The sequence below is a fragment of the Octopus bimaculoides genome, chromosome 16 (genome assembly GCF_046866305.1).
Source record: "Octopus bimaculoides isolate indiv1 chromosome 16, ASM4686630v1, whole genome shotgun sequence".
Lineage (NCBI taxonomy): Eukaryota > Metazoa > Mollusca > Cephalopoda > Octopoda > Octopodidae > Octopus > Octopus bimaculoides.
The window spans coordinates 23,364,314-23,386,938 of NC_142943.1; positions in this window are offsets into that span (position 1 = coordinate 23,364,314).

The window sequence follows — 22,625 nt, forward strand, 5'->3', positions numbered from 1 at the left end:
CCATACCGTGCGCGTTGCGTTGTGATCATTTCATCCTCTGACATGTGGCTCATAGTGCACCTGCAGAGGTAATGTCGGTTTGATGGCGGGAGTGAGCTAGCAGAAACGTTAGCACGCCGGCCGAAATGCTTAGCGGTATTTCGTCTGTCTTTGCGTTCTGAGTTCAAATTCCGCTGGGGTTAACTTTGCCTTTCGGGGTCGATAAATTAAGTACCAGCTGCGTGCTGGGGTCGATCCAATCGACTAGCCCCCTCCCTAAAAATTTTGAGTCTTGTGCCTGGAGTAGAAAAGAATGTGTACACAAATCACTATAAACAAATCATCTGTGTGATTGTTCGGCAAGAAATTTTATTCTTTATTGGCCACTAAGGGCTACATATAAAGGGACAATACAGGACGGACAAGGTGAGCTCGTACGCAGGTACGGCAACAAAGAGAAATGATTGAATGAATTAAAAATAGGTAACGTGTATACATGTTGAAAATTGAAAAAGTTTACAATAAAATAAGAATAACAAGATACAGTGTTGGAATTAGAGAGCCCACAAGCCACGAGCTACACTCCTCTCACAAGTGAGACATAAGGGTTCGCGCTCAAATTAGACACATCCATAAGTAACCGGTGTGTCATTTGCATCCATCAAGTCACAAATATGCGCGGCGGCAATGGTACACACACACTCTCTCTCTTTCTTTCTCTCTCTGTCTCTCTCCAGCCTTAGTTTCCTTTTCAGGCAATAGATGTTATAGTTGGTTAAACCAATGCCAGAGGTTGCCCGTCCTCAAACATTTCACTGGCTTCAACCACACAACCTCTTTCACCGTAGCTAATAAGCAGAGAAAAATTGCCTACCTTTCTCGGTTAAAGGAAGGCAGTGGGACAATCTTGCTAATGGACTTTATAATGACAACTGTGCTCCTCCCAAATATGACAGTATGTGTTCGACATAAACCCATAGGTCCGAAATCAAAGGACACCGAACGATTGCATACAGAACGGTTTCATCGCTCTGCTCTCATCTCGTGTGACTGCACTTTTGGTCTGGTATATTATAGTAGAGATAGGCAGCTGAAAGCGACTGAGTAGGTTAACAAGGCATGAGTCCCATTTTTTATTTGAAGTTGAGCAAACACAATCTGCCTTTGCATCTAGAATTGTGTTAAAGTCACCTACTAACACTAACGTGCATGACAACCCAAGGAAGGCCTCTAGGTGCTTGAAGTAGTCACATTGTTCTGTGTCGTTTGGAGCATAGGCAGAAACCAGTCTGAAGACACTACTCCTACTATGCATCACGTTAAGGACAACCAGCTTACCCTCTGGATCCACAAAGATTGTCTTGGTTTCTAAATCCAAGCCTTTCCGGAATAAGACCACAGTGCCCCCATTTCCTCTGGGCTGGCATGGAGATATGTAGATCTCGTAACTATTGAAGAGACGCAAGAGGGCTTGCGGCCCGGACAGACTGGTTTCGCTGGTGACTATGACATCCAAATCCCATGACCTGAGATCGTTTAGCAAGCGTGGTTGCTTCCAATATGATCCCAGACCACGTATATTCAAACTGCCAAGCTTGAACAAAACCATGAGGGGAGAGGAAAGAAATTGTTCACCTACTTTGATTTTTCAGGGGTGGGGTAGGTGTATTCCCCCCTTCCCGGTGTGTGCATTGTATACTGCAGTTGTAGAATTCCAATGTCTTCCGGAAATTTTTCTTTAAGTTCGATATATGTTTGGCTGTTAATTTTTATAAATTTTATGTGTGCTGGAATTTGGGCGGGGGTGAAAGGTGTGATTCGGGGATTTATGTTAGTGTATTCTGTTAAATGTGCATTATTAGTATTTATTGCTGTTGTGTTAACGACTGAGTCAGATGTGTGCAGTGCTAGTGTATGAGTGAGAGGTCTGCTTGTGGTGTGGTGTGTAACTGTGAAGCGGCAGGAGCTCGGGGAAGTGTTTTCCGTTTCCTTCTTTTTCTTGGCAACTTCTTTCCATTCCTGGTGTATGGTATTGTTGGTAGAGTCGTCTTGTACTTCTGTAGTATTGTTGTTAGAGGTTGGTGAGAGGCTTTGTTTGGAGGTTTCCCCATTACTCTTTACTTGTTTCAGTCATGTGACTGTGGCCATGCTGGAGCACCGCCTTTAGTCGAGCAAATCGACCCCAGGACTTATTCTCTGGAAGGGAAGCCTAGTACTTATTCTATCGGTCTCCATCGGGAGAATTTTTTGCTTTAGCATCTGGGGTAGACCTTGTTGGTGGTGCAGGGATAGTTTTAGTGTCATTTGCCTCGGCCTGGTTTTGTAGAGGCTCATTTGGTGGAGGGTGGCCCATTGCTGCAGGAGCTTCTGATGTGGCTCTTTTGCTTACATTTGTAGCATCTAAACCTTCGTCCCTCCACCACGACTCGGAGAGCTGTACCATCTGGTAATTTCACCGGGTCTGGAATTAATTCTACGTCTTGTTGGGTGGCCTAGATTATATTTTCCAGGCCTTGACCCCATCAGTTTTGTTGGTGCAGCTTTGTGACTTGCAGTATAGAAATACTGCTTCCCAGATCAAGTAAGACAGCCGTCACAAGCGACACTACGTCGATTTCTGGTGGGACCTTCCCTCTTTTTATTTTTGAAGTACGTCGACCCATGAATGTTCGGTTTTAAGTCATTTTCTTGGCTGGTGGTAGAATTCGAACTTGTAGTTTTTTTTTGTATCAACTGGGTTTTCCTCCTCCTCTCACTCTCTCTCTCTCTCTCTCTCTCTTCATGAGTGAGAGGCGGGAAAGCTTCATCGTACACTTCTGGTAAGTGGACGCTGTTTTCCATTGGTTTGAATTCAATATTAACGTCGGCAGGTTGATTATTGAAGTAAGTCGGTCTGTTCATCAAACCTATTGTTGGTAGTTGCTCCCAATGGGGCGAACCTTCTAGGTTCCGCAAAACGTCAACCACTAAGCGGGGTTGAATTAAGAGAACCAGCAAAAAACACAAGAATTTTAGGCGGCTCAAGCAAATAACTCAGTGACACAGCGAGCAAAAGCACACATTCGGCAAGAAATTGCCTAACTCTCCTGCGTCGTTTAACAACGGGAGACTTCAGATTAAATATAGTGAAATGGAAATTTCAATTAACAAAGATTATCTTTGCAACATGCACGCGTGTATGAGTGTGCGGGTGAGTATGCATTTATAGAGTGTGTGCATGTGTGTGTGAGTGTGTGTGAGTGTGTGTGTGTGTGTGTGTGTGTGTGTGTGTGTGTGTGTGTGAATGCGTGTGTGTGCATGTCTATGTATAACATGTGTGCGCGTGCGTGTTTCGTATGTTTATATACGTACGCATGTGAGTATATTTTGCTAATTATAATTAGATTTACGGTTACTGCTACGCTGCAAATGGATAGACTCGATATTTGGAATCTAATGAATAAGTTAGGAGTAAAATAATGTAGAAAATTCAAGAACCTTCTTTCCAGAAGAAGACGATATCATCGGTTAACTGCATTCTATTTTTTGGCGTTTTGTTGGTATTCATCCATTACTGTTTCTCATGAGGTATCTACACATATTCTTTTATTCTTCTTTTTGTTTCAGTCATTTCACAGCAGCCATGCTGGAGCACCGCCTTTAGTCGAACAAATCGATCTTATGACTTATTCTTTGTAAGCCTCGTACTTATTCTATCGGTCTCTTTTGCTGAACTGCTAAGTAACGGGGACTTAGACACACCAACATCGGTTGTCATGCGATGATTCGGGAACAAACACAGACACACAAACATATACATGCATATACATATATATATATATATATATATATATATATATATATATTTATACGAAGAGCTTCTTTCAGTTTCCGTCTATCAAATCCATTCACAAGGCTTTGGTTGGTCTGAGGCTATAGTAGAAGACACTTGCCCAAGGTGCCACGCAGTGGGACTGAACCCGGAACCATATGCTTGGTAAGCAATCTACTTACCACATAGCCACTCCTGCACCTATATATATATATATATATATATATATATATATATATATATATATATATATATGTATGTATGTATGTATACACATACATACACATACATACTACATGCATATACATATATACATGTATATACATACATGCATACATACATGCATACCTACCTACATACATGCATATATATATATTCGTATATACATACATGCATTTATACACACATACATATATATTATGTACATGCATATATGCATACATACATGCATACATACATACATATATACATACATACAGGTGTGTATATGTGTATGAGTATATGTATTAGTGTTTATGTGGTGGGGTAGTAGGTGAGTTAAATGCGAAAAAAAAAGACAACTTTGCGAGACGCTCATTATTGACAGTGATGGACCGTTTAGGTGAGTAAGCTTAGTCTAATTCCATCTTAGGAGATTACACAGATTTTGCTCAGTCAGGCGAGGCTTGCAGGCATGAGAGTGCGGTGGGGGAAGACCAAGCACAGGGAATAGTGGGTTACTTTTATAACTGGAGTAGGGTCAACGAACCTACCTATTGTTTGTGGACACCAGTCATGAGTTAGTAATTTAGTTGACACACACACATACACACACACACACACACACACACATATATATATATATATATATATATATATATATATATATATGATATCTATATGTGTATGTGTGTGTGTATATATGATATATATATATATATATATATATATATATATATATATATATATATATATATGATATATATGTATACATATACATATATATACATTATACACACATACAAATATACTTACATATATGTATGTATGTATATATATATATATATATATATATATATATATATATACATACATACATTCAAATATACATACATATGCATAAATACATATATACATACATGTATATACATGTACATTTAAATATGTGTGTGTATAATCTATACGTCTAAATATACATGTACATACAGGTATATATGTATATATATATATATATATATATATATATATATATATATATATATATATATATATACATATATATTTATTATATATATACTTACATATATATATATATATATATATAATATAAATAATATATATGGTATATATATATGTATATATAATGTATGGATATATGTACATCTGTATACGATATATATAATATATATGTGTGTGTTTATGTATGTATGACGGATTTAAATGTAGCTATGTATAGGAGAGAAACACATTCACATTCGCTTATACCAGCATATACATATACATATACACATCATACACACACATAACAATGTTGATTGTTCTTATCTATTATTGAGGTGGTCATCCTATTCTGCACCTACAATGCCGAATGATGAGAAAGTGTGACACTTCAACTCTTTCTTTAGAGACTCCAAAAGGTATTGTCCAGTTTGGCATGGCTAACTATCCCATGCAATTCTCAGCAGACAGAACGTTTTAACGACTTCTTTCTTTACTGGTGATAAACATCATAACATTACCATTAACAATGCTGCTGACATTATCACCACCGCTACCACTACTAGCCCAGCTGCCGCCACCACCGCCACCACCACCACCACCACCACAATACCATCACTACAATATCATAGCTCTACCACTATCATCACATTATGTAGCACCACCTTGTCGTGCCTCAAATAACTCCCCTCTACCACCATCACACTTCAATCTTCTAATATCATCATCATTACTATCAGTAGAACAACGGTGACAACAACTACAATAACAATGACAATAACAACGACAACAACAACAGTTGTACTATTAGAATCTGTAGTACATGTGTTGCTATGCTGTCGTTAATATTTTTACAGTAATGATAGTCATTTAATTTTAATAACACACCTGTATTTTACAACTGTCCTGTACAATGTGATTATTTGTGAAGTGGGAGGGTAAAAGGAGTTGGAAGGTGATACGGAAGAGTGGAAAAGAAGTAGATCTTGCAAAGCAGACGTGGGGAATGAGAAGTAGAGAGACGAAAAAAAAAAAAAAGATGGAAATGTGAACGGCGACAAAAAAGCCAAGAAAAGACTTGACGATGATCACCAGCATTATGATGGTGATGATTAAAACAGAATAAGTGACTAATAATATGAAGGCGATGAAGCGAAAACAGTAAAGGTGATGAAGGTGTGCGTTGTTTAGATGGTGGTGAAAATCAACAGCTGACGTGATGATGTTTGATCTTCTTTGTGTTACCGAGTGATACCGCAGAAACTGTGGACAGTAACATCTTCCAATTTACCACTTTTGTGCTATCCTCCTCCTCTTGGTTGTCGTCGTCAACGCCGTCATCTTTGTCAATTATATATCAATGTATGTCACTTCAGCATCACATAAAAAGCAAATAAAGACAAAAACAAATGACACTGTAGATGAAGAAATCAAGAAATTGTGGGACAGTCACATGCACATGCGCGCGCACACACACATACACACTCATAAATATACAGACAAATACTGTACAAGAAAACTTCTTATCAAAATTATATCCACCTAAATAGGATGTGTCATAATTACCATTATGTAATTAAGACTAGCCCCACTTGAGAAGGAGAGAGTATCTCTAAATTAAAGAATTCTTCAAAGGAAAACGACAAGTTTATTGTCTGGGATGAGAGAAGAGTCATAGACACATGATTCTGGCTCAGTAGCTTTCATCAGCAGGTCACTTGTCTGACCCTTTCTCCAGTAACGAAAGTACTTAGGCATATACAATACAGAGGTGAAAGTAGCTGTCCCAAAAATATATACACTCATCGAATGATTATAAAGTTAGAGTTTATTAAAATATATTTTATTTCAAAAAATTTAATAGAGTCTACAGACGGAATTCAGATTTTTTATGAAGCCTGTTTTCAAAATAATGACCGTTCTGGTCCAGATGCTGTCGATTACTCGAAGCAATGGAATCGCAAACATCGTGAAACATTTCGTTGGGTACTTGTGTACATTTTCGTTCAATGTCTGTTCTCAGTTCGTCGATTGTTTTCAATTTTGTACCGTAAAGTTAATCTTATAAGTATCTCCATACTTTAAGTATGGTGAACACGGAAGGTGTTCCACTGAACTTCATATCCAATCTACTTCTTTCGCAAAATCTCAACATGGTAGGCCCTTACACTATTATGGTAGTAATGTATGGGTAAACCCCGTCTTTTTCTAGAGAATTTTCAAATGGAGTTGGCCTTTAATTGCCATTTCGTAATTATGTCACATTCTTTAGGGACGGAGATAAGTTTTATGAATCAAGAATTTACATTGTACGGTAGTTGATATATCATTGTTTGTGTACGTTATTTGACTACATTCCTCTAGCCACTCTGAGTAATTTCTCATAGTTCATCATTGAGAAAATTATGTAAATTACCAAGGCCACAAATGTGTTCAACAACTAGAGGCTCAGTAAAAAAAGCAGTTTCACTTTGTTTTGATAAATCTGAGGTCATAAATGATTTATCGAGAGTGTGTATGTTACTGAAAGCAAAATAATTGCGAATGAGTCTCTTCTATGTCCGAAAGACTCGCTAGATTAGAAAATTGGCCTCAATTAGCTCAGTGATCTATGATCCACTTTATTGATTACAAATTTAGAAAGGACCGAAACTGACTTGAAAACATGAACTTATTACGAGATAAATGTATAAGATACACATGATAACAATGTTGCATCTAGAATCTTACCGCAGAAATATTAGGCAGTAGCCTCGAACATTAACACTTGTCTGTGGGATTTGTATAAGCTGTGTATGACAGGTATTTTGAAACCCTACTCAATCAGTATTTTCCTACACAATTCTCGAAAAATCATTCTTGGCCTCGGATTTCTCAAACCAAACGAGGTGAAACTGCCTTGTGTTGAGCCTCTAGTTGTTGAATGGGTGGGGGGACACAATTATGTGTAGAAGTCGCCTAAAATACACAGATGTTATTCCAATATTCGGGTGGTAGATATGGTTAAACTTTATTCAACATTAACGAATATCTTAAAAGTAAGATAGGCATTCGAGTCTTATGTCCAATAATGGACAGTATTGATACCACATGCACTAATTTCAGTACCTTGGTATTTCAGCTTCTACTTGCCAAGTACTAAAATTTCCGTCAACCTTTCTAAGGTGCACTCTTTTAAAACAATATCTAATTTTTCAAATACTGACAATACTGTTGCACGAGAATCGTAGAATTAATTAACCAACTTCTGCAGGAGAACACATCAGCGAGATCAAGAGCAAAAATCTGTTTCCTAAAATTTCGGGGATGTTGCGCAATACAGATGTACGTTTAGAATAACTTTGTAGCTTCGATATGGGTAATAGCGATTCCAGAAAAAGTGTTAAAATCAATATCCTAGCCTACCATGGATATTTTCGTCACTTGAATGGTAATCTTTAAAGTGGGCATTTGTGGAGCCTATCCAAGTGTGTGGCGGTTTGAGAGTGGTTTACGCTCGCATTACCCCTTTAACTGATGTTATCAACTAGATCATAGTTATGGAAATTTACAGAGTTTTGTAGCGATGATGATTTTAAATACAAGAAGCTTTCAACAATTGCAAATATTTCTAGGGAAAGGTCCTATGGTGATGGGCTGCGCTCTTATGGCCTACATCTGGAAGAGATGTAATTTAGAATCACCTTTGCAGTTGAGGATGATTTCTCTGACAGACATAGGTTATCAGTGAAATACTTGTCTTTATTTTGCTTGATTTCATTCTTAACCATAACACACTAGCAATAGTTTCACCTATAAATTATCCGGTCATTGTCTTTCATAGAACAACAATGCTGATTGGAAATTACAAGATAAGATCCAAAGCGCTTATATCCGGCAGGCAACGAAGTAGCGTTTTCACATATGCATACAAATATTAATGTTTACTCTCAACAACTATGAGATCAGCCATACCAATCATAGCGAATAATGAAGTACTTCAGAGTTACAAACGCTTTCAAAAAAGATTCACAGCTCAGTAACTGGTAAGAATTCAAAAGAAGTGCTTCCCGATTCAGTTGAAAGTTTCCTGAAGATGTACCACATTAAAATCAAATATTTGAAAAATGGTGTTATCAAATATAATATCTGGTGGGGGGGGGGTTGCCAATCAAACATGCAGCAGTTGTAAGAATAGAAGACAAACATGATGAAAGGCGACACAAACGACAAACCTTGCATGACATAGTACCACTTCTTACTTACACATACAGTCAATCAAATCTTGTGGTTTCAAGATTAGGATTACCTACCATCAAATACATGCTTCTAGGGTACATCATAATGAATCTCATCGTGGCACTCCGTCGGTTACGACGACGAGGGTTCCAGTTGATCCGATCAACGGAATAGTTTGCTCGTGAAATTAACGTGAAAGTGGCTGGGCACTCCACAGACACGTGTGCCTTTAACGTAGTTCTCTGGGCGATTCAGCGTGACACAGAGTGTGACAAGGCTGGCCCTTTGAAATACAGGTACAACAGAAACAGGAAGTAAGAGTGAGAGAAAATTGTGGTGAAAGAGTAGAGTAGGGTTCGCCACCTTCCCTTGTCGGAGCCTGGTGGAGCTTTAGATGTTTTCGCTCAATAAACACTTTCAACGCCCGGTCTGGGAATCGAAACCGCGATGCTACGACCGCGAGTCCGCTGCCCTAACTGCTGGGCCATTGCGCCTCCACTGGACCATTGTGCCTCTACAGTGAATCCCATAACAAGAAATTGTCAGTTAATATGATGAAGTATAGAAATATGAGCTAGCAATGACAGAGGAGGTACAATGAAACCTTAATGGGTAATCGCACTGTATTAGCAAATGAAACAGTACATCGTGTATCCCAGCAAATGAAACAGTACATCCTGTATCCCAAACAGATGAGCAAGAGGTAGTGAAGAGATTAGGATTTTTATAAAGATATTCTTATACGTCAAAGCTCTTCTGTGCATGCGCACTGAAGATATATCTTACACATATGAAACGTTAAGAATTAGTGTTAGTTGTCTTGTTCAAGGCACATCTCGGCCGACAACGGGATACGAATTACTTCCCAGAAACATTACTGTAAATTTATTTAAAACTATCATCTTTGCAAAACTCTATAAATAGATACCACATGTACCCTAGAGTAAGTCTTTGATTAACCTGAAATCCTTCCATAACCATATATAGCGACAGACTAGCATTCTATTCAGTAAAAACAATATCTCACGAGGGCTTGAAAACTGAGCCTCAAACGTATTGCAACCTAATTTGTTACGTTGAATATGAAAGAGAGAAAGAAAGAAATATAGAAACAAACAAATAAAATACAAAGAAAAACAAAGAAACAAATAAAGAGTGAAAAATAAGAAAAGATAATAAAAATAAAAGAAAATGAAGAATAAGCGAAACAAATATTTGAAGAGAAAAGGAAGAAATGAAATTGAAGACGGATGAGTGGAAAGGATGAAAAGGAAGACGAGGAGAAATGAATTAAAGGAAAAAATAATGAAAAAAAGAAGAAAAAAGTTTAATTGAAGGATGCAGAGAAGCTCAAACTGAAAGAAGGAAAGAAGGAAGTGTTATAGAAAACGTGTAAATATTGATAGAAAGTTTGGAAGAATTAAAAGAAAGGAAAATGGGAGTCTGAATTAATGAATAAATTGATGAAAGACAGGAAAAAGATCCAAACAGATTCAGTTGCAATGATCTTATCTTACCATCATAACATACTTGAGTTTTTTTCTTTCGTTCTCTTTCCAGATAACCTAATTCAAACTTCTTTCATATCTAAGTAAGTATCCCCAATATTCTTTAGGAGATATTCAGTATATGTATCTTTCATAACACGTTTAGAAACACTCTTCTAGAGCTACCCCTCCTAAATAGCTTACTTTTATTACTTTCAATGCTTGGCAAACCTATCCAATCCCCATAAAAGATTTCAGGCACGTAAAGAAACCTGCTTGCCCAATCCTCCGAGGCACAAATTACCATGGACACAGTTCATTTTCAATCACCAACTGATCTACAGAAGCTAAAATATCGCCTTTCCTCTATATCCAGGCCTTTCTGCAACAGTCACCTAACTTCTTGACATCGAATCGCAGACAGCAAGTTGGATATCGCTCAAAATAAATCCGAGTTTTACCAACATAAAAACAAATATCTACATATAAAGTATTTCCAAGCATGTTGTTACTAGAGTTTCAAAACAATCCCTTGATTTCCACTTCAGTCGGTTGACTCATACACACCTACAATCATACTGTCACTGTATCCTCTTTGGAGAAGTACTCTCCGAAGTATGACCTGCAGTTTCACGTCATTATTGGTCATCCCGCTTCGACTTCATCACTAGGTACTAATCGTGAAAACTCAGAAGTTGGTACGCATGTTGGACAAACGCTTATCACTTTATAGTTAGCCCAATCGTCATTCTGTAGGGATTGAAAAGTTAAGTTTGCGATGTATGCAGACCTAACCAGTTGAAAACCATACACATCTTCAGCAGGATTGAATAGTCAGCTGAGAGGTCAGGGACAAAAAGACAGAAGTACAATTGGCAATTAAGAAGCACAAAAGGACACAAATCCTCTTTGAAGATATATATATATATTTGTGTGTGTGTGTGTGTGTGTGTGTGTGTGTATGTGTGTGTGTGTGCGTGTGTGCGTGTGTGTGTGTGTGTGTGTGTGTGTGTGTGTGTGTGTGTGTGTGTGTGTGTGTGTGTGCGCGCGTGTGTGTGTGTGTGTATTGTTAAATACATATACTAATGTAAATGCTTTGTGTATTTTCCGGTGGCTGCAATGGTTTAGCGAAGTATATAACTCATGTTGCTGGTGTTTTAAAACACCTTCGAGCAATGGAGAAGCGGGATAACTTACCCTCAATTCCATTTGGGAATGATGGACATCGATATTTCTCTATTTTCGTGGCTTATCAACACCACATACCCGCCTGGGTTGAAGGCGAGTCAGCTAGCCAGTCCAACGATTTATATAACTGTCACTCCCAAATGGGATTGGGGGTGAGTTATCTCGCCTGTCTATGGCTCTAAGGTGCTATAACACCGGCGACATGAGAGTTATATACTCTGCAACGCAATTGCAGCCACCGGAAAATACATAAAGCATATATATTAATATATGTATTTAACAATAGTTATTATACTAGAGCTGCTTTTACTTCATATATATTCTTCATACTTCATACTAGTATATATATTTATATAAATGAGGATAAGATCAATATTTAAAATATCGATTTTATCAAGTGGCCAGCATGGGAATAAAAACCATCAAAGGTAATAATTATTTAAAATTATAATTTAGAGTATCTAAGAGATACCACCCAGCTGGAAATAGCAATCAAAGCTTGACTCTAAAACCACAATAAATGTTCATATAGCACCAGGAGAGAAGACGAAGAGACAAAATAAACTAGCAAAAATTACTGGATTATTCCAGATCCCAAATTTCTGGGTCTGCATAAGAAACGTTTTGCCTCATCAGTGGAATATACACAGAAAAGCACATAAATACAAATATATATATATATACAACATACGATATACTTACATATACGAACGTATACATACATATATATGCACGTATGCACACGACTAGTTTAAATTGCCCGCCTAAAAACTCCTCGTGCGATATCGTCAGAATATCACCGCAGTAAATATAATGACGAAATCGTCCTCTCTTCTGGTGCTATATGAACATTTATTGTGGTTTTAGAGTCAAGATTTGGCTGCTATTTTCAGCGTGGTGGCATCTCCTAGATACCTAGATACCCTAAATTATATATATATATATATATATATATATATATATATATATATATATATATATATATATATATATATATATATATATATACATATATATATATATATATATATATATATATATATATATATATATATATATATATATATATATATATATATATATTAGGTTGGCAATTAATCTAATTAATCAACAATGTATTCACACTTGTTTACAATTTCTTCCCATCGTTCAACAAGATTGTCAATACCGCGTTGGTAGAAATCACCCGATTTCGACTCGAAAAACTGATCCAACCAATCTCTCAATTCTGCATCAGTATTGAACGAAACTCCGTGCATAACATTTGAAAGAGATCGAAAGAGGTGGAAATCCGTTGGTGCCAAATCAGGAGAGTACGGCGGGTGTGGCAGCATTTCCCAGCCATGCGTTTGAATGACTTCGTTGGTCATATTGGCGATATGAGGGTGGGCGTTGTCGTGCAGCAGAACTCCATGCTGACGATTAGGACCTTTCTATTGAATAGCCGTGTTGAGTCGTTCCATCTGTTGAACATGGAGTTCTGCGTTGACCATTTGGTTCTGTTCAAGCAATTCGTAATGGATAATCCCTTTCCAGTCCCAGCATACGCACATCGTTTTACGCGGATGAAAATCTTGTTTCACGCGCGGTGTCGCTTGTTTACCGAGGCTAAGCCATTCCTTTCACTGCTTCATATTTATGTACAGGCACCATTTTTTGTCGCCAGTAACGATTCGCAAAGAAATCATTGCTTGTGTCCATGAGTTGAGCGTTGACGAGCAAGCAAACCAGCGGAGATTGTGGCTCGTTGATTTTTGTTGTTGTCACTTAAAGCATGCGGAACCCATGCTCCATACTTCTGAACCTTTCCTATCGAGTGAAGATGCTTCTCTATAGCAGTGTGGGCGCATTCCATTTTCTCTGCCAGTTCCCTTGTGTGACAAGAATGTTCGAGCAAAAGTTGGTTTAATCGCTCTTGATCGAACTCAACTGGGCGGCCAGAACGAGGTGCGTCTTTGAGGTCAAAATTTCCATTTTTGGACTTGGTATACCAATCACGAGCGGTTCTTTCAGCTATGGCACACTCTCCATACACAGCACAAATGTCGCGAGCAGCTTTTGCAGTCTTAGAACCTTAATTTAAAGGAAAAAGAAGGAGGGTTTTTCTTAATTTGACATTCCTTTTTAATGATCTAAAAATAAACAAAAATTAACTAAAATTAACTAGAAAAAAGATAGATCCAAAAATAGAATTCTCAAAAAAAAATAGATTCCAAAATTTAAAAGCGCAATTAATTCCAAACTTTAAAAAAAAACGGCGGGAACTTAGTTGCCAACCCAATATAACATATATATGTATATATAAGAGAGAGTTTGTATGTGTGTGTATGTGCGTATGTTACTTATGCATTCCAAAACCGAGTTGCCGATTTTGATGTATGGGGTATCAAAAGATACAGTACTGTTTCTGCTACCAACTAAAGATATTTCCATTACAAAAATTTTAAATTATAATCTTTTTCATAACTCAACTATCGTAAGCATTTTATACGACGACGACGATGATGACGTCACATTTTCTATACGAGTGTGTACCTTAAAAGACATCATTACAACACACACCTTCACTCACTCATTCTATCTCTCTCTCTCGCACGCATACAGACGTCCATTTCATATACACGTACATACATCTTATTTTACGGAATGACAGAGTGAAACGCAGTATGAGAAAAAAGATAGAGAGACAAGAGAAAGAAACAGAGACAGAAAACAAGCTTCTGTAGGAGAAGTTGAAAGACGGAGAGAAGGAGACGTTCAGGGTCCCAGAATATGAGGTCACGTTGTACAATTTTAAGGTCATTTTCACTTTCGTTCCATGTTTCACGCGTGCATAGAATTAGGCATTATCTTTCTCTTTCAATTTCTCATTGTAATGTATGGAGGCCTTCTGCTGTTAACATATTACAACTTCACTACATTTCCTTCTTTTGGAATTAAGAAAGATATGCAAAAATAACTTCTTTTGGCACACACACACACCCACACACACGCACACACACACACACACACACACAAACACACACACACATACACACACACACACACACACACACACACACACACAGAGTTCTGTATGAATTATGTTATTTTTTGCTGTCCGCTAAATTACAGCTCAAATCCTATGGAAATCACCTTTCTCTTTTCTGTCATTCTTGCTTGTGAGGAGCGTATTTCAAAACCTGATCTTCCATTTAAACCTACAAGGAAGTTATCTTAGAAACCCTTCCTTTACCTGTTGTTTCTAGCATGTCTGTGATGATATTTTCGTACCCCCTCAAACACCCACGCTTATTTCTTCCCTCAATTTACTCACATCTCTATGTTTTCTATACAGGAGATTTGCATTTCGCGCGAAAGCGGGTAGCTGATATGTGGCCGAGGTGGGTGAAGGGGCATTAGGTATCTCTTTCAGAAAAATTAAATTTTCAAAAACAAATTATATTTCCCACATTCGTAATCTCTGTATATTTCTTCGTGCATAAAAACAAAATGCGAAAAACAGTTAAAAATTAGGAAATTTCGGCGGGGAGGGGGGAGATTATAATTTTGAAAACAAGATTTCTGGCCAAAATCATATTAACCCCTATTTATGCCATGAAACAGTACATAGTTTGTGATCCTTCTTAAGAACATAAATCACTTTCATGCAAATTGCACCTCCCCCACTTCCCTTCTGGGCAAACAATAACTTCCATTGCACCAGTAATCCACTCCACTATATATCGGCTAACAGAATGCATTACGCTTATCAAGACATAACACAGCCAAATCATTCACAGTTTACCGCTTCTTCTCAAAATAGCGGTATACAAATTGACATATGTATTTTTCCACATCTTTTCATTCGTTACTAAAAAATCAAATTATACAATGCATAACTTCAAATTGCTATGTCTTCCATCTTACATTTTTCTTTAATCGTTCGCTCTTTTCAGCCATGCCACCGAAACGAAAACATTGTCATTTATCTCCATAAACAAGGGCTGCAAAGAAAACTGCCTCTATTCGTGCCCAAGAAAACTCACTTCAGCGATGCCCAAATGTGTAATATTTGAAAACGATCGCCGACGGCGGAAGTTCTTCTCTAAACTACACATATTTTCTGTGATAAATGCACGATGGCACACCGTGGTGCACTAGAAACCCAAGATAGGTCACTAAGAGATATTAGAAATAGTACTGCCGTTATGGGGGGGGGGGGGTAACTGTTGTCCTCGCAGGGGATTTCTGTTAAATATTACCAGTCATACCACGGGATACGCGAGCTGGCGACATCTATGTGTGTCTGACGTTTTCACCTCTGTGGAGGAATTCTTTCATCAACTTCTACTAATTGGAAATGGCGCTTTACCGTTGAATAAAACCCTGCAACAGCATGTACTGCAATGTGGGCACAGGGTGTCTACATTGGCCGAGCTTAAAGAAAAGGTATTTGCCTCATTGCAAGATAACTTCAAAAACAGCATGATTCACAGAGAGAGCTATTTTAGTACCTCGGAATGAAGACATTGATAGAGTTATCTATGAACTCCTCCACATTCTACATGGAGATGTTTCAACGTTTGTCGCCTAATCTAAGCTGCCTTTCTACATGTTCTTGGCGTCAACAATTTCATCATTGTTCATCACAAAATGACCGAAAAACATGTTTATAAAAAATTGTTTGCCGATTCTGCTCATAAGAAATAAACAAATATATATTTCATTTCATTTTATCTAGTTTCAGCTCATGAGCTGTGGCCATGCTGGGACACCGCCATATATATATATATATATATATATATATATATATTGAGAAAAACGAGGCAGTCAGAATTTGGGATAATTCTTGATTAGCGCTTTCGTTCGTTAATCGATATCTTCAAGACAAAAACTAAAACCAAAACTTTTGCCTTGAAGTGTTCGGTTAACGAACGAAAGTACTAATAAAGAATCATCCAAGATTCTGACGGCCTCCTTTTATTCAATATTCAATGTCTGTACACCACTTCAAACACTCTACACACACACATACTCATGCATACATACATACATACATACATACATACATACATACATACATACAAACATACATACATACATGCATACATACACAGAAGAATGTCATCATCTAGATCTCAATCATAACCATTTGTTCATAGCAGACATATGCCTTAACATGTTTGACAGTATGTCTACCGTGAGCCCTAACTACATAGCTCTAATTTAAAAGAAATTTTTCTCTGAAAGAATCCTCTTCCCCAGTTTCAAACGCAACTGAAGCCTTCTCATCCTCAAATTGATTTCAGAATCTAGAAATCTGTTGCCAAGATACAGAAAAGAATCCACTACATTAAGTCTGGTCCCTTAGAGAAGTTATTTTAGGGTTTCATGTAAGTCTAGAAGTTACAGATCCTGCAGATGTGCTATATCTTTTTAATATCTTGTCGCTATTGAACAAGAACACAATCGTCAGTACACAGCAAATTAGCTTTGAAACAATACTGATTCAACAGTTTATCTGTTGTGCTATATAATTCATAAATGCCAAAATTACCGTATTTAAACACATTAACAATAACTACTGCAAGATACGTGGAGAAAAATGTTGGTGCTGGTATAGCTGTTTAACACCATTGTCCACATAAATTACTTCTGGAAGGGTGGCGTTCAAATTGAAGTAGTCTTTCACACACTCATACACATACGTGTATGTAGATGCGTGTGCATATGTCTGGGTATGTATATGTATGTGTGTGTTTTAGACAAAATACTTTACGACATTTGTTTCATTTCTCTTCGCTCTTCCTCTGAACTAAATCAACTTTGCCTTCTATCTTTCTGAATTAATAAGATCTATTACCAGCCCAAGCGGCAAATTGGCGAAATTGGCGGAAATGTTAGAATATATGTAATGTGGTGCTTATGTTCCTGGTTGCTGGACTAATCTGTCTGATTCAACTCCGCCATTAATTCCTTAGGCGCATTTATCGGAGATTGACATTAGTAAGCAAACGTCCTAAGTGCTGTCAGGCCAGGCAAATGACTGAATTAGTGAAAGAGTAAATTAATGTGTTACAGTTTAATGTTTTTCATTAAAGATTTCCCGTTTGTCCTTATTAGCTTTTATGTTTAGTTCAGATCAGTAACATTCCTATATCCATCAACAATTAATGATTAATCTTCTGTAGAAACTAGTTTCTGTGGTTTAACCCTGGCCTTTACTGAGTGAGTAGCCATTTGATCAAAAGTGTTCCAAAAGAGTGAGCCTCCTGACTGCTTTCAGGCTTTGGATTTCAAGAATTATATCATTCAATATGCATTACTTTTAGATGTTAAGATGGAATTTGATTGCAGGACAATCAACCACATAAAGACTCTCTTAATGTATTTGAAGTTGTTAGCGGTGTCTGAAAAATCTCCACATCAATATGAAACAAGAAACATGCAAACCACTAAGCATACAATTTACAATGTAAACAATAAATAGGGAACTACTTGGCCAAAACAGGTACATTGGTCAGGCAAGTACGACACTTTCTCACTGGCTGACAATGCATTTGCAAGGAGTCGTTGCAACACATTACAACGCAGAACGCAAAACAGAAATAGATAGAAAACACTAAGTTGATAACACAACCATCTTACACAGAATTCCATAAAAACACGATAAGTAACGTAAGCTTTATTAATAGAAAAATACACACTCCAAAAAATAAATGCAGTAGTCTTGTAACACGCTAAAAGGTGTTAGTGGCTGGTCAAAGAAACTTAGGAACAGCGGATAAAATTTTAAATCAGAAGATGAGTATATTACCTGTATCAACCTCGTTCCAATGAACGTTGAATTTCACTAATATAAACGCGACTATTAAGAATATAATTGCCAGTTTCTTCATCTAGAAAATGAAAGTCTGAAGAAATATATGCTAACACAAAACGCACCCCTTACCTCTCGAACGTAGGTATGATACTCGGTATTCACTGTTCAACTACCGACTGTTAAACCAATACATGTCGAACTAAGAGAATAAACCAACACGGTCGAAGTAACACCATCAACTATCCCCACGACAGTTCACTCTGTTCTTATTTACTGTAATCGGTTAGAGCACCTTCAGTCACGTGGTGGTGTTCAAGATTCTCCCATAACATACACATAAATGACTTGTGGGAAAATAAAAAAAATATCTTTACTTGAGTGCATGTGTGTGTATAGATATATGTATGCATGTATGTATGTGTTTGGATATGTGTGTGTGTATGTGTGTGTGTGTGTATGTGTGTGTGTGTGTGTGTGTGTGTGTGCGCGCACACACAGACAGATTCGTCTACCTTAAAGTGATTCCAAAATAGGATCAGCTTAAGATGGAAGGTGAGCGGAGTTGTGTTTGCATGAGAACATATTTAACGTACGCACATACGAACACACGCATATGCATTATATATATAGTGAAGGAGCGTAGCCAAGTGGTTAGGCTGTTACACTCACGATCGCTTAGACGTGGGTTCGATTCACTGACTAGGCGGCGAGTTGTGTTCTTGAACAAAACACTTCATTTCGTATCGCTCCAGTTCCCCTTCGATGAGGGAGTGATTATTGGCCTGCTCTCTTAGCCAGCGGGGTGACGTCATTTGAAGGCAAAGACAATGCAAAAGCGCATTATGACCAGCGATGTGTAACAAAATCTGATAGTCTGGTCGGTTCCGTGATATACATATATATCTTTTATTCGTTTCAGTCAGTTGACTGCGGCCGTGCTGGGCCACTGCCTTGGAGGGTTTTAGTCGAGCATACCAACCTCAGGACTTATTTTTTTAAAGCCCGTCAAGCAAAACTTGGTCGAACGAGCCAGTATAATCAATGAACCAGTGTAGAAGCGCATCAGATTGACTGTTTCCTTTATTCAGAGATAGAGCCTCCTAACTATATGTTAAGCTGATCCTATTTTGGAACCACTTTAAGGTAGACGAATCTGTGGAATACTCAACCATTTTCGTATGCTAATTCAAATGGAAGATCCTTCAACTGATCGCAAAAATGAACCCCAAAACACTGGGAGAGAATATTATATATACTTGTTTGTGTGTGTATATATACATACACACATACATATATATATACATATATATATATATATATATATATATATATATATATATATATATATATATATATATATATATATATATATATATATGTATGTATATATATATATATATATATATATATATATGTGTGTGTGTGTGTGTGTGTGTGTGTGTGTGTGTGTGTGTGTGTATGGATGTATGTACGTATGTATGTATGTATATGTGCATGTGAGTGTACACACACACATACATAGATACATATATATATACATACATATATATATATATATATATATAATATTCTTAATTATATTAGAGGGTACGCGAAATACCACCTTGATAAAAAGTAGGAGTAAGAACCTCCAACTTAACTACTGATCTTACTGAAAATATGTAACAGACCAACAGATATCGGGCAAATGAATGGAATTTAACATATTTTCTCAGCTAAAAAGTCACAGGATAAGGTAACAGATTTACCTGGAAGATGTTAAAAGTTTGGTAACATTTTAATCCATACATACAATCGTTTCAAATGGTAACATTAACATGTAAGAAACCACCCAAAGTAAGACTGTTCTAGTTGAAGTCAACCTTTCTCATATATATATATATATATATATATATATATATATATATATATACATATATTCTTTTGTTTGTCTCAGTCATGTGACTGCAGCCATGCTGAGCATTACCTTGAAGGGTTTTAGTCGAGAAAATCGACCCAGGATTAATTTGTTAAGCCTAGTACTTATTCCTATCAATCCCTTAACCGCTAGGTTAAGGAGGACGTAAACACACCAACAGCAGTTGTCAAGCGATGACGGGGCACGAACACAGACACTAACACACACACACACACACACACACATACACACACACACACACACATACACACACACACACACACACACACACACACACACACACATATATATATATATATATATATATATATATATAAAGAATAAGGAAAACGGAAAATGAAATTTCGAGCATTTTCCGTTTCCCTCATTCCTTATACACTCAACGAAGGCTGCTCAATTCCTGAGGTAGATCCAGCGAGATTCCAGTCTGTATAAATAAAGAGATGACAACAGGTAGCCTAAACAGTGAAAGTGTTTTAATCGGCATACTACTAACCATATAATCCAAGGTTAAAATAATTACTTATATGTATATATATATATATATATATATATATATATATATATATATATATATATATATATATATATATATATACACAATACATACATACATACATATAAACATACATACATACATACATACATGCATGTATACATACATACGTACATGCATACATACATACGACGGACTTCTTTCAGTTTTCGTCTTCTAAATCCACACAATGCGTTTGTTCGCCCGAGGCTATAGCAGAAGACGCTTGCTCAAGGTGCCACTGAACCCGGAACAATATGGTTGGGGAGTAAGCTTCTTACAACACAGTCACGCCTGCGCCTATAGACACACACACACACACACACACACACACACACACATACAAACACACACACACACACACACGCGCACACACACACACACACATATATATATATATATATACACACACACACATATATTTGCGTGTGTGAGTGCGTGTGTATATGTGTATCCATGTTTTTATATTCAGTTATAACAAACAATTTTACATTAATCTCATGGGTTACTCTATATTTGTGTAGAGTACAAATTTATTATTCTTAAACAACCACTCATATACACACACAAACACACACATCCAAACACGTGCGCGCCCGCACACATATACAAAGCAGAGAGAGAGAGAGAGAGAGAGAGAGAGAGAGAGAGAGAGAGAGAGAGAGAGAGAGAGAGTACACATGCATCTAAACCAGATCATTAATGTACTCGAATGAACTTGTGAATATTCGGAGTTAAATCCTAAAATAGAAGTGGATATAATGAATGAGATGAAATGAAAGATGGAAAATTAACAAAAGAAACTAGTGCAGAGTTTGAATGGAAGCTAAAAAATTGAAATAAGAATAAGAAGAAAAATATAAGAGGGATAGCCAGGGCTAGAATACGCAAAACAATGTTAGCAGCAAGTGGTAACAATTGTTGAACTAATTAGAGTCAAGAGAACACAATGGAATACGGTTACAAAACTACTTCATGTCTGGAGGACGACGGAAAAGGGAGATGTCTATGTCGAAGATTTGCTGCCATTAGTGAATGAGAACCGAGTGCAAGGGGTGGGGAGGAAAAGAGAGAGAGATAAACAAAGAAGAGATATAAAGAGCAAAAGAGCAATGATCTTTGTTTATGTCAAACAAACCGGAAGCATGCCTCGGTGTAAACTCGCTGGGAGACAACTATTTTCTGGACAATACTTGTTTGCATGACCGGTGTAGTATATGTTAAGGGGAGCGGCAATGAATCGTGTTGCAGGACACACCAAAAAAACAGAAACAACACTTACGAGGGAGGGACATACTGTGTATAGTTTGCTCTCTCTTTAACACACACACACACACACACACACACACACACACACACACACACACACACACAAAGAGCTGTAGCTAGAAGGATAACTTCGATGGACGGTTAGTAAGTCGGTGTTTGTGGATATATATTTATCATATTCATGAACTTCGTGTTGCTATTTTATAATTTGAAAGCCT